The following is a 13893-nucleotide window of genomic DNA, read 5'->3' on the forward strand; positions in this document are numbered from 1 at the left end:
ATACGGTACAATGGGGAACAATCAAGCTCCATCATTTCAGGATTGATGTGTAGGTAACCAACCTCTTCACAAAGCCTCTTGGTAAGGTCAAGTTTATCTTCCTTCAAAGAGAGGTTGGTGTTGATTTGGGGTAGCATCGGATGTGCTCTAGCCACAAAATTTGGCGGAGAGGCTAAGGCACATGAGATCTCCAATACCCATAAAGGGTTTGGGCAGATTTTAAACAGTTTGGGAGATATTAAAATAATTAATATTTTTAATGGAGTCCCTAAGTCTAAACTTAGGGAAATTAAAATATTAATGTGAATTAATATAAAAATGTGTTAGAATGGTCCAAAAGTCATGGATCAAGCCAGATCTAATCTTAGTTGTTGATTAGGGACTTAATCTCGGTCGTTGATCTGTCAACGAGAAAAGTATAAGAAGAGGTTTGAGGGTCACTTGGAGAACACACCAAGAGATCAAAATTTCAATTTTCTGGGGTTGGGTTTGCTCAGAAAGTTGAGAGAGTGAACTGGAGTTGCAGCTGAGGGGCAGTGAATATAGAAGCAGAGAGACAAAATATTGCTGGGAGGATCAGCGCAGTAGCCGGGAACGCTGACGTAGAGGCCAGAAGCTGGAATTGTCGGGAAAGATGACGCAGAGGGCAGAAGCCGGAACTATCAGGAAAGCTGACGTAGAGGGGAGAAGTCAGAACTTCCGGGAATAGCTGGAACTGTCGAGAACTACCGGGAAAGCTGACGTAGAAGGCAGAAGCCGGAATTGTCGGGAACAATTGGAATTGCCGGGAACTGCTGGAATTGCCGGGAAAGCTGACACAGAGGGAAGAAGCCAGAACTGTTGAGAAAGCTGACGTAGAGGGTACAAGTCGGAACTGTTGGGAAAGTTAACGCAGAGGGCAGAAGATGTTGACACAGTGCCTAGAGGTTGATGTTGGGGTTTTTTCGTGGGGCAGATTGGCGCTGAGGAGCTGCCAGAGTGTTTATCCGGGGTTTCAGCTGGAGCATCTGTCTTCGGAGGAGAGGTACTACTACCGAGATTTTTCTCTATTGGGTGAGCCAGATTTGGCACGCAGATTGTATTCTGAAACTGCTTAATAAATCAAACCCTTAGATAGCTGCACCGGTTTTCCTGCATTGGGTTTCTCCAAGGACATTAGTCCAAAAATAACAGTTTCATTTGTGTGCTTGTTTGTATTTCCTTCAGTTGATGATTTGTAATGTGTTGAGCATGTACTTGTGTTTATTTTCAGTATTTACATGGTAAATAACTTGTTAATTAATCATAACTAGTAGGAAGGAATAAATCAGAAAGTACATGGAGAGTTTCTAACTGTTAGACTTTAGAAACTTCAATAGTTGAGAGTCGTCGAAAGACCCTACTAGAGGGTCTCGGTTGAACATTGATCTTTGGGAACTCCTGTGGGCTTGGGGTACTTCTTGATGCTATGTGCAACCATAGGGTGAGTGGTTCACCTTCGTTTGTGATACCCCATGATAATATATGGCACATAGGGTGAGTGGTTCACCTTCTTCTATGGTGGTTGACATGTGTGTAGGGTGAGTGGTTCACCTTCCCCTGCGATTGATGAGATATTCATAGGATGAGTGGTTCACCGTCTCCTATGGCATATGAGCAGGATGAGTGTTTCACCTTCTCTTGTTGATGCCCTAACATACATCTTACCCATGTAGTTCGGGACTCATGGGAAGTACCTCTCATCTGGCCAATGAGTTGGGAAAAGAGGATACAGACCATAGCAGTACATATGGACAGATCAAGTACTGCCGTACTCCCTATGCCTAGGATGCATGATGTTCAACAACTTGATCATTTGGGATCAAGTCTGATTGGGGGTTTACCCCTGGTTAAGTGGACTGAATTTTATCAGTGGAGAGTGGTAAGGTCTTGTGACTCATTCTCGATTAATTCTTCTTCATTATATATATCAGTGTTCAACAGAGTTGAGATGGGATGCAAAGATGGTTCATGATGACATGATGGCATGATGATGGATGGATTGACAAGTGGAATTCTCCCTAGTTGAAAGAGATTGTTGAAATTGACAACTAGAGCCAAATTCCACTTTGGATAACTCATTTGATGGAGATAATTATTGCATTAAATTCCTCTTTTTGAGAGGACCAAAATCGACCTAAAGATTATTACATTTGAACAAGGATTTTGTTTTTTGAAGGCATGCTCACTCATGTGCAATTTGTCAAGGTCGACTTGGGGTTAATTAGACAAGTTGAACCCCTCTCCATCTTATATAAATTGAGGTGACCTCCAACCTCATTAGACACATCTAATATGCATTATTCCATAGAAAATGCATCTCCGAGGCAATCGAGTAGGGAAGGAGGCAAGACGTGGAGCTTGGGTCTGTTTTGGGTAAATCTATTTGTCTCTTGCAGGGCCGAGAAGCTTCAGATAGGTAGCCGCAGGCTTCAGGGAAGTTCAAAAGGTTTGTGTGGGGTCTCGTTTCCTCAGGTGGGCTGCAACACTAGGAGGTTAATTGAGCTAGGAAGCAGGCCTTTGTCCTCTTGTTTGATGGCCAACAACATGCAACAAGGAGACACAATTCTGAGGTGTTTACAGAAAAGGACTTGGGACAATATTAGAAGTCTAGAAGAAGGCTAAACAATAGCAAATTGGAGAAACTTGCCTAGGAAGGAAGGCCGCAACCTTTACCACAAGATCTGGGCACTCTGGGCTCTTTGGCTATAAGCCCTAATTGTAGGCTTGTGACTGTAGAGTTCCTAATCACATTGACCAGGCTTGACTGCTTAGTATTGGACTGTTTTGGGTTCATTATAATCAACAAAGGAGGCTGCATTAATTGAACTAGGACCGAGCTCCTTTTGGAGACTATTTTGTAGCTGCTTTGACTACAGTTGACCATTAGTTAGGGCAAAGTTTGTTTGCTGTTGTTTAAAGGCAGAATGGAAGATTTGTCTGGGCCGCTTCTTTGTCATTTGGACAATGGTATTGATCATCATATTGGCGTGTCAATTTTGAATTTGATTGTACTCTCCCTCTCTCTCTCTATTGAACATTCGATAATAATAATGAGAAGGATTGATCAAGGGTTTTCCCCATCTTGGGGATTTTCCCTGGCTTGAGCCAATTCCCGAGTTTTCTAGTCTTGGCTTGTCTTCTGCATATGTTATTTATGTTCTTTCTTCAATTATTGTCAATATGATAATGGTTTATGTGATTGCTAACGAAAGAAATGGAATTGAACTTGGGATCATGTGGAACATTGAAGTAATTGTCTTAAGCAAAGAACTTGTTAAATAAAATTAACACCATTCTTGTTTAGCATTTATATATGTCAAAGCCAAAAAAATGAGTTGTTTTCAGAGATAATAGAAGGACATCCTCTGACATACATAAATAGTCTAATGATGCTACCCTGCTTAACAACTTGCAGGTGTAAGTTCTAATAACTGATTTGACAATTGAAGTATGCAGCAAAACGTAAACAAAGGAAACCAAAATCAAGCCCCCCTAGAGGTTTCCATAGTAGGTTTCATTTGGGTACCTAAGTTGCTAGTTTTGCCCATAGAAGGGCCAATAGAGTCTTCAAAGAGTGCAAGGTTAGGTGAATCATTAGAGTTGTTAGTTCTAGTCTTCGCAGCCTGTCACCAGGGATCAACATGATCTCTTACTATGTCTGGTTTTGTTAGATGTTTTGCACATGATGTTCAGCACAAAACATGTCACAAGTGTGTCCATCAGAAGAAGCTCGGAAAAATCTTTCCAACGGTATATCACACTCCCGTAACTGGTTCTTGGATTAGAAGAAATGAATGAGTGATTCTTGGTTATGCATGTTTTGAGGTCAGTTGCTGCACACAATGACAAGTTTAATACAAAATCAGTTTTTGAAGTAATGGTAAGGAATTTTTCAAAAGTGAAAAAGGTTTTTGTTCATCACATACTAAATAACAAAAACCTCCTTCAGTTTATGCATAGGTGCTACCATGTGGGAGATGTACAATGACATTTGGAGCCTACATTAAAACAAAGCAAAATTTTCATATTTTTTACTGTTTTAGTCATTTTAGTGCGGGACCATTTTACAACAGATGGAAAGTAATTTTGCAAAACCCAAGGAGGTTTTTGTTAATCACGAGCCATATAACAAAAACCTCTTTCAGTTTATTCATAGGTGTCATGGATTGGGATATGTGACTAGATCATTATAGCTCATTTTCACAGATTTAAATTTTTAATGATTTTATGTTTTAGAGATGATTTTGTGGAACAAATTGTGAGCTACTGGAAACGAATTTCCCAAATTTGAGAGAGGTTTTTCTCCAACATGACCTTATCTACAAAAACCTCTTTCAGTTTTGTAATAGGTGCTATGGTTTAGGAGATACGAGTTCATATTCAACACCTATTTTCAGAAATTCGGCCCAAGTTTAATGTAACTAATTCTATTTTAAAGAAAATGGTTGAGCTCAATCCCTTAGTACAAGGATGAGCAAATGTATATATTTTATGAATTTCATAGTGTAGGAGTTGAATTTTGGTAGATGGTTGGACTCTTGAGAAAGCCTTGAGCTTCATTGTACATTCATATCAGCATTTGGGCTAAGGAATTGAGACTAGGATTTGCAACACTCTTTGGGATTCATGTGGCAATTTGTCTTGGTACAGTGCTTTTCTTTGTAATTGTGAATTTGCTTATGTGTTATGTATGCCATTCTCTATCTTGTTTCTTTTGAACTAATCAAACAAGAGTGTAAGTAGAATCCATTGAAATTGCAGTGTTCTACTTGAAGTTTGTTTTAGTTATTTGATGTTTTCAGCTGTTTGGGGAGGATCCATGATTGCTCTTGCCCTCTTCAACACCTCACCTGTATATTCCTTCCATCTCATTCAAATTTAAGTGCCAAAACGATTACCTACCTTGCCCCATTGAGATCTTTGCAGGACTGAGCCTCAATCCCCGCACCCAAAAGCCATCTTTCCATCTGAGCCAACAAAATCATCATTTTATCAAATCAAACTCTCTTGCACATATACCTAGCCTAAGATCAGAAGATATTTCAGTCATTTCAAGCCCTCATCGATCATAATTTGTTGACATTGACCCGGAGAGAGCCCTCTCCTAACCTGGTAGGACTAGCTACCAGGCTGAGCGTGGTTTGATGTTGGCCATGGATCCTACCTTTTCAACCTGAGGTAAAGCTAGGCACTAACAAGAGTATTGGCCAGACTAGTAGCAGGGGTATTGAGGTGGGTTGAAATGTGTGCAACAAGGTTAGAAAGACCATCTAGAGTGATCAATTATTTGTGCTGCTTACCTCTTAAAATGACTATGGTTGCTTTGGATTGTTCCACCACACTTTGTCATTCATTGGTTGTCTTCCACCTATCCCACTCCAATGTTGATTTGTTGGCCATTCCTTTTACTTCCTCAATTTCCCCTTTGCATTGGTTGAAGCCATACCTTGGACCTCACATTTCTCCAAGCAAATAACAAAATCAATAGTTACAAGCCATTGTATCCTTCATTGCCTTTCATGTGTTGAAGCGTCTGAGGCACAAATGGGTACCTAGGCGGGCCAAGGACCAAAATTTCTAGAAAGCACTTGACACTACCCCAACAATTTAGTGTGCTAACGAAATATAGGGGGAGGAAAACTCACTGATTTTTCTTTCATGTCATTTAATCGAAACACCTTCACCAATTTCCATGTTGGAGAGGACAAGAGTTAAATGCATAGTTTATGGATAGATTTACATGCATGGGGATTTGTTGGATTTCCTTCCCTTAGGGATTCAATGCTAATTGGGGTGGGGGTCAATTGGATGGAGGTTTGTAATCCTCCTTGTTGACTGCATGCATGAGTCATAAGATGTGGAGGGGAGACACCCCCTTTCAATGATCAAATTGCCTCCTTTGGAGGTCGTAGAAGCTCAAGTATATGTACCATGGTTAAGGAATAGGGTGCGAGGTTGCCATTGCACCCCTTGCATTTGTAAATACAATCACCTTTGTTTACCATCTCATCTACTTATTAATTAATCTCTATTTGGACCTACAAATAATAGATAGTGTGGATTCTTTGGGCTAAGGAAGGATCCTTTGGATAATTTTGGCGAGTCTTAGTTCTTTGCGAAGTTTTCCCATCCTTGGGGATCCAATGGTAATGGATGAATCCATTGTGGTTGTCTCTTCTTTGATTCTATATACCATGAGCACCAAGATGATGAGAGTAGTTAGGGCCTCCACCTTGTTGTTAGGAGATCTAAGGGCTTGGGCTAGCTCTATTACTTGGTTTTCCTTTGGGATCGAGAAGGACCCCTTGCACACTTGTAACTTTAAAAATGGCTTGCCTTAAGGAGTACATGTGGGCGGGGCTTGATCCACTTATGTTTGCGCAAGTCATGAGATCATTTAAGATAATTCCTCAGGGTGCAACCTCAACTTTGACCACTATTGCAATTGTCTCCATGGAAACTTCAATGGGCCATAATGGGCCCGTTGCCACAAAATCTAGTAGCCTAGTGTAAAGCCTCACTAGGCATTGTAGGTTTAGGGCAACAATGAGATCAACTGCGAGTGTCACCTTAGTGGATTCTCCCCTGTTGTTTTGTGCTTGGATTTTATCCCTACAAGGGAGGCTTAGAGGCTAGATGACCAGGGATCTTAATCCAAATGGTTCTCTAAGCAACTTGTAAATTATACACCCTAGAATGGTCTTAAATAAAGAAAGGCTTATCGTGAGAGAGAGATGATGGATTTAAGGAGATTCTTGACAAGGCCTAAGAGGCCGAGATGAGGTTTATAAATATTCAAGTTGGTGTTCCCACTAGCCACCATCAATTTATGGATTGCTGTTATAAGTTAGGGTTTCAAAATAATGTAGATTTATTGCATCCAAAACTCTACAATAACAATTTTAATAGCTTATCAAGGTTATTATCTACAAGGGCTTAAGGATATTGAAAGGGAGTAAACAAGGGATAGGTCAATAATATGTTTTTGTGGGATGAAAATGCATAAAACGACAAAAATAACCTAGATTTCAACCCTAAAATTTGTGGTAAAACATGCAATAAATGATAGATTTTGCTTTTTCAACATTAATAGAGGCAATGCCTACCTAAAGGACAATAACATATAAGTGCTTCTTAGTTTCAAAATGCAGATATAACTAAACCCTAACCATAGTTACAGTGAAATAAGAAAGAAAAAATGAAAATTATGGTTGATCAACACAATAAGAGTAGTGCCTTTAGTCGATTGTTCAATGGAGTTAATAGGACGAGGTCTATATGTAAGAGGACCTTGGATAGAGAGAGTGGAAGGACAATTCACTTCACTTTAAGAACTCTAGCGTCTTTCTTATATAGGATATTTAAAGGTCAAAGAGTGCAAATCTAGTCCCTTTGATGGATACCTGATGACAAATTTTGTATAAACAAATGAGAAACAAGAGTTCCTAAACGATATTTCACTTTTGAATATGGCACATGACAAACCCTAATTTTAACAATTCATGCAAAATGGAGAAAAATAGCTTTAAACTTACACCATTCAAGCAAGTATCACTTCATCAATCCATAGAAATCCTTCTCAATACAAAACATATCCTTGCCAAAGCAATTCACACTTTATCCAGCCATTGCGTCCAAGAGCAAAGAAGGATTAATAGTGCTACACTCTTTCAAGAGAGATCAAATGATTGTAGGTGACAATTATCCAAGAGAATTTGACTCCCTTCTATTTATATGAGGGTAGCCAAGTCAAGTTTCTCTTGATTTATTATCAAAAGCCTTAAAAGTTGTATTTAAGAGTCCAACAAGGCTAGCAGGTCACAAGCCAACCTTAAAATAGCTTCGTGTAATGATACAACATAACAAAAAGACATATCTTCTCCACATTTGTGGGAGAAATGACTCTCCAACATGATGTCATCCTCATCTAATGAGCATCTCCATCAGGTAATATGGCAAAAATGGTCCAAGAGTGCTCCTCACTCCAAGACATCTCATCCAAGTGAAATGGTGTATCTCCAAGCCAGATATCATCATCTAATATGTATAAAGAAGCCTTGCATTATCTTCCTAGGATTTGCATAGATGATGTGGTAACCCTAGGGCATGACATCAACATAAAAAAGAGGTGTACTAGCCTTCCCAAAGTATATCAAGCAATGTTGAAAAAATAGGAATCAACAAAAAATCGACGAGGGTCTAGAAAACATCGTTTTTGAAAATTGGCGAAAAAAATCAGCAAACATAAAAAATACATAATATATTCATTTTTTTTTTTAATAATAATTGTGAACATATAAAGCAACAATAGCATCAAATAAATACATTGGCACATAAATATGGAGAAAGAGCGCACACACACACAAAGTAGTGTATGCCAAATAAAAATGATCCATCATAATTGATAGTAAATCTTGAAGTTTGGTAGTTGTTTGATGGACTCAAAAATATAGAATCAATATAAAAGGACATGACATACATAAATGTATCTCATCATAATAAGGTAGATGTACAGTGGCAACAAAAATAGTGCTAGCATGTAATATTCCTAATGGAATTATGCAGTGAATAAATGAAGCATGAACTAGAAAATGACCAAAAATTTTAACGCACAAGGCACCAAAACACCAACACAAATTTGAGAACAATAGTTGAGCCATTTTATCCAAAATATGGAATAAATGAGAGTACAATAACAAGGAACAAGCACACCTGGGCTTGCATAAGCAAGTTGAAGTAAACCCATGTGAGAAAGATGCCCCAATGAGTAGAAACTTCAACCCCCAAACTGCCTTTGCGTTGCCCAGAAATTGTGCCGCTGCTACTATCTGAAAATGGTTTGAATCCCCTGTTGGAATGCCCGGATTGGTTTGAAAGAGCTGATGTAGCCTACTCTTAATTTTCCCCACAAGACCTAAAAAGGAATTGGTCCCAATCCTTCACACTGGAAAACCCACAAAATGGTGCAAACTACTAGAGGAGTAATAAAACACACTGCTGAACAAAATGGGATTTCGGGCCTGAATACTACCCGGAAAATTCTGCAAATTTAACCGGGACCTCTCCTCCAAATACCCATAAAAACCCAGAAAGATTTGGGCCTAATTCCAACCTTCCAAAATTACCCCCAAATAGAGTGAGCTCCTCCCTTTGCTGGGAAATTCGTACCACCTAGAATTCTGTTGCAAATGCCCACCAAAAATAGCTGATAAATCCCTCCAATAATTCTCTTGATGTCCCCTAGCACAACTCACCCCCAACTCTGGTCTATCCTCCACAATGAATGTTGCTCTAGTGACTGCGCATGCCCAGGAAGAGAATTTCGGCCTGAAGTGCTGCCACCAAATCAGCCTGTAAGTCCCCTGCAAAAATGCTGCCAAATACTCAGAAGATGGGCCTCTAATTTTCCCGAAACAATCTTTGATCTGTAGCTCTCTCCTCCTAGATGTGCGTGGTAGAATCCGTCTCATACAACCTCAGATTTATAGCAATGCTCCCCTAGGGTGGCACTCGAAATCCAATGAAGGAGTTGAGATTTCCCTGCGGAAAACTCGTGTGCTGAACAACAATCTGTTGACCCAGCTAAACAACTTGAGCAAACAATAGTTTAGATGTCAAATGAGCAAAAGTCTCCAAAATGAGTGCTTCACCTTCCATTTATAATTTCTGCCCCCTTATCTTTCCTTGTGGGCTCCACCCAACAAATTTCCTTTTCCCTTCTCTCTCCAAGTCAAGCTCTCCAAGGGGTGCGTATATCCTCATGGGGTGGCCCCCACCTTCCACTAGCTCCATGGTTTTCCCTTTTTCTCTAAGTGGGTCCCTTTCTTTACCCAAAAATTAAATCTTCTTTTGAGTTATCCACCTTCCTAAGTTTTAATGCCAAAATATCTCCCAATTTCTAAAATTGCAAAAATGGTAATTCTTCTTAAAAAAATTAATTAATTGTGGATATTACAGTCCTCTCCACCAAAAATTACTTGTTCTCAAGCAATGCCTGAACAAGCACCCTCTCGGTCAGCTGACCCAAACAGTCATTGCAAACAATGCCGAGGTCCCAAATGTGCCACTGGATCATCCTAGATCTCTGAACTGTCTTGCCATGGGGAAATCCCTCAATACTAGCATTCTAAGCCATCCTGATTAGCATGACGCATACCTCGCTCCCCTCACTGCCCAACCCGACATGGTCACCACCAAACACCCTATGAATACCATCGCTATGTAGAGCGTCATGGTCAAATAAAATCTCGATCATCTCCTCATGAAACTACTCTACTGAATAGTCCCACTCGTGCACTTAAAGAATTAACTCTTGAAGATGCGATCCAATACTTGTGGGAGTGAGTCCTCGTCTGCCTGAGCTTCCCCTACTCTCCTCTTGCTGATCACCCTGCCATATTGGTGTAGTCCCCAAACAATTAATGAATCACTAAAACCCAATGGAAGATCTGAATGAGCTTCCCCTGAAGAAACTAACTCACCTCTACGGGCAGTTGAATTGCTAAGCCTTGCAATGCCAGAATCCCCTGCTCGTCGCAAAATGAACCTATCTTGCTGACATCGTGACACCCTATTCATTTTCGATTGCTCAACATGCTCGTACTGGATCCTCCCCTCCAGTAACGCTCGACCACTCTACCTATCATGATCAACTCTATGCCCAACCTGCAAGGGCAACTCAACAATGCTCAAGTCCACCCCTCCACGGCTAGCCTCGATCCATAGAAACAACTTGCCTCTCCATATGATGAATGTCTCAACGACTCCCCATGTGTCAGCGTGGGAAGGAATTGGATTAGCCTCCATTGTAACCCTGCCCATCGAGTAGTGGAGTGGTCCACTCGCCAATCGGCTACCTGGGTCCCCCAACCATGCTGGGAGCTCACAACTCTCTCTCCTCACGGGCTGCCACTGCAAAGCACTGCTACTCGCTAGAGCCCATCTGACACTCGCCTCTGACCCTAGTATGTATACCATAGGTGGACCCCAAGTATCAAGAATCTGTCCCAAGCATGCCAATTTGTTCTGTCCCTGCCAACCCATACAATGAAATCCACCAACCCAACTCCTGATGATACGCCTGGACATTGCTCGGGGTTTGGACAACCTCCTGTAGACGAAATCTACGAGCCACTGTCCCTCAGGCTCCTATAACGCCTGAGACTGTCTCTCCCATAGTGTATCATGCAACTCCCTCGCAATCACCTCCCCAAGTGTAAGCCCAGGGGTGGAACATATGTTGCCTCGACAATAAGCCACGTGATCCCTAAGCCTGTATCTATCAGCTCGTGCATCCACCAAATGTATCAATTGGATAGTCTCCTCCCCACCCATGTTACACGATGTCTTATCCAACTGCCTAGGGTGGGCCACCCATATCCTGTTGCATGAACGAAGAGCATCGAGGGGTGGCAACCAAACGCTTTGCGAATGTAAGCAACACTAGAGGATGATGGTTGGGTAGGTCCCCAAGGGTATGATCGAGAGTTTGGAGGGATACTAAAGAGTAATCCTATGGATGACCCTCTATCTGCATGAGATCTGTTGATAACCCCCTCGAAGAAGCAACACTGGAGGATGATGGTTGGGTAGGTCCCCAAGGTTATGACGGAGAGTTTGGAGGGATACTAAACAGTAATTCTATGGATGACCCTCTATCTGCATTAGATCTACTGATAACCCCCTCGAAGACCTGTCTCCGCTAAACATGGTGTCCCTAGATTCTCAATAATGTCCTCATCGATCCTAGGTAAGTTGCATCCAATGGTACACCTAATGTCCCTGTCCATAAGTCTCCCTAGAGGCAACACTCCAAGAGTTTTTTGTGCCGTATCATGTGTGACTGCATACCACCAAGTATCACCACACTTCTCGGCATGACATTGTATGCCACAACCTCTTCATATACACAGTTGGATACCCTCGGTTACTGCTATACCATCTTGTACCGTCTCGTGTCTTGCACGTGTCACTGCAACTGTCACTCCTCGCGTGTAAATGCGATGTAACTCACTCCTACTCCACAACGCAATCCAAAATACTACGACATATCACCATGCAACTCCATGCCCATTTGGAGAACACTGCTCAATGCTAGATGCTCCTACACATCCATGGATGTGCTAGCCTAAAGTTGTGTGAGTACGCATCAACCCGCACTCGACCGACATCATCACATCCATTGTTGTATCACCATAGCCTAAGATGAATGGATGTCCCCTTCGAATCCTTCTCGAGGGACCCAAGAAGTGAATCTCCCTCGGTATCAGTAGCGATGCCACCAATGCTATGCTCCTCTGTGTCCTCTGTACCCCACACAAATCTGGAGAATCCCCAACTCTGTACAAGGCACTGTTTGGTGGCCTTCTAATGCCACCTCCTCCGACAAACTCTTGCCAAAGTATGCTGATCATCTTGTGATCCCATGTACAACCATCATACCAAGACAACCCAAGTAGTCTGCTCAAAAACTGGTTGGCCACTAGTGCTAACCAAAACTCACCTAGCGAAAACATGTGCTCAGTTACTAGGTCGACTACGCCATCAATGCCATATTCATCCCGTATGTCTGATATGGGATAGGAAGCCCCACCTGGATCCCAATGCCAACTTGGGTCTCCAGTACCCTCAGTGTTTGAGAGCTCCCTTTGAGCTTTACTCCAGAATACGACCATCTCCATGACTCCAACCCACTCCATCGGGTACCAACTAGGAATCTGTCGCCATTCACCTCCAAGAGAGGGAATTAATGCATGAACCCCCGCACATAGAACAAGCCCTCCATCCTGTGAGTGTTGCACCCTCTGCAACTCATGTCACCTCATCTCACCATCTTGGTCAACACCCAAAATTTGTCAAGGTGACTCTGCCTCTCGCTCTCCAATGTGCACAGGCAACCCACTAGTGCTACAAGCCCCATTTCTGTATGTCTGAAGAGGGCTGCTCTAATGCTCTAATGTGAACTTTGGCTGGACCATTAGGGAATCCAACCGTACCCCGACGTGAGTCGATTTGGCTGTTGACTCGGCACAAACCGCTCTCATGACCTCCAACTCCTCGTTTTGTTGTAGAATAGCCTCTTACATTGTCGTGGCCTTCATCTTCAACTCTAAAATGTCAACTTGGAACTGATGAAACTGCTGTGGGCGGCCATCATCTAATACCACTATATCCTCTGACACCTCATCAATGGTGGACATGTCTCCCAATACCTCGCCAATTTGTTGTGCACTGCTATCACTTGAAAACTCAGACACGACCTTGGACAACTCACCAATGGATATCTCAACAACAAATGGCACCTCCTCAACGGTGGACACCTCTGTGTCTCCAGGCATGTCGTCAATGCATGGCCCTATGGGTGTATGTTCCAGTGTTGCGAACATCGCGATTGGGATTAAATCGGCGAGGGGAAAAAATAGGAAAAAATCGTAAAAATCGAGAAAAATCGACAAAACATCAGCAACATTAAAAAAATAGAATTTTTTTTTTTTTTTCAAGTTTTTAAGTATCGAAAGCATCCACGTTTTTTTGATGATTTTTAGGATTTTATCGCGATTTTTACGATTTTTATCGCGATTTTTTCATGATTTTTTGGTGATTTTTCAAAATGAAAAAATTGTTAATTAAAACAACCGATTAAATCGCCATGCCGAAAAAATTGTGATTTTCACAACACTAGTAGGTTCTACTCTCTTCTCCAAGACGTCAACGAGAGCGGTCAAGGGAGTCTCCAAAAAGGCTGGCTCCTGCATCACACTAGGTGTATCTACGTGCTTCCCACAATCCTGTGTGCCCTCAACCTCATGCTCAACCTCCTTCTCGGGCTCTTGATATCTAAAGCCAAGTCTCCACAAACAATAGCACCCCCTA

The 13893-nt window shown here is 41.7% G+C and overlaps 1 protein-coding gene across 2 annotated transcripts in view; it reads left to right on the forward strand.

The window, feature by feature from the left end:
- Positions 1–13893, forward strand: part of LOC149235828 (kinesin-like protein KIN-14C) — a 75565-nt gene that overhangs the window by 18461 nt on the left and 43211 nt on the right. The window lies entirely within an intron of this gene.

This window comes from Pinus tabuliformis, chromosome 8 (assembly GCF_031772625.1).
Source record: "Pinus tabuliformis cultivar Carrire ecotype Pingquan chromosome 8, CPIR1, whole genome shotgun sequence".
In the NCBI taxonomy this organism is placed as follows: Eukaryota; Viridiplantae; Streptophyta; class Pinopsida; order Pinales; family Pinaceae; genus Pinus; species Pinus tabuliformis.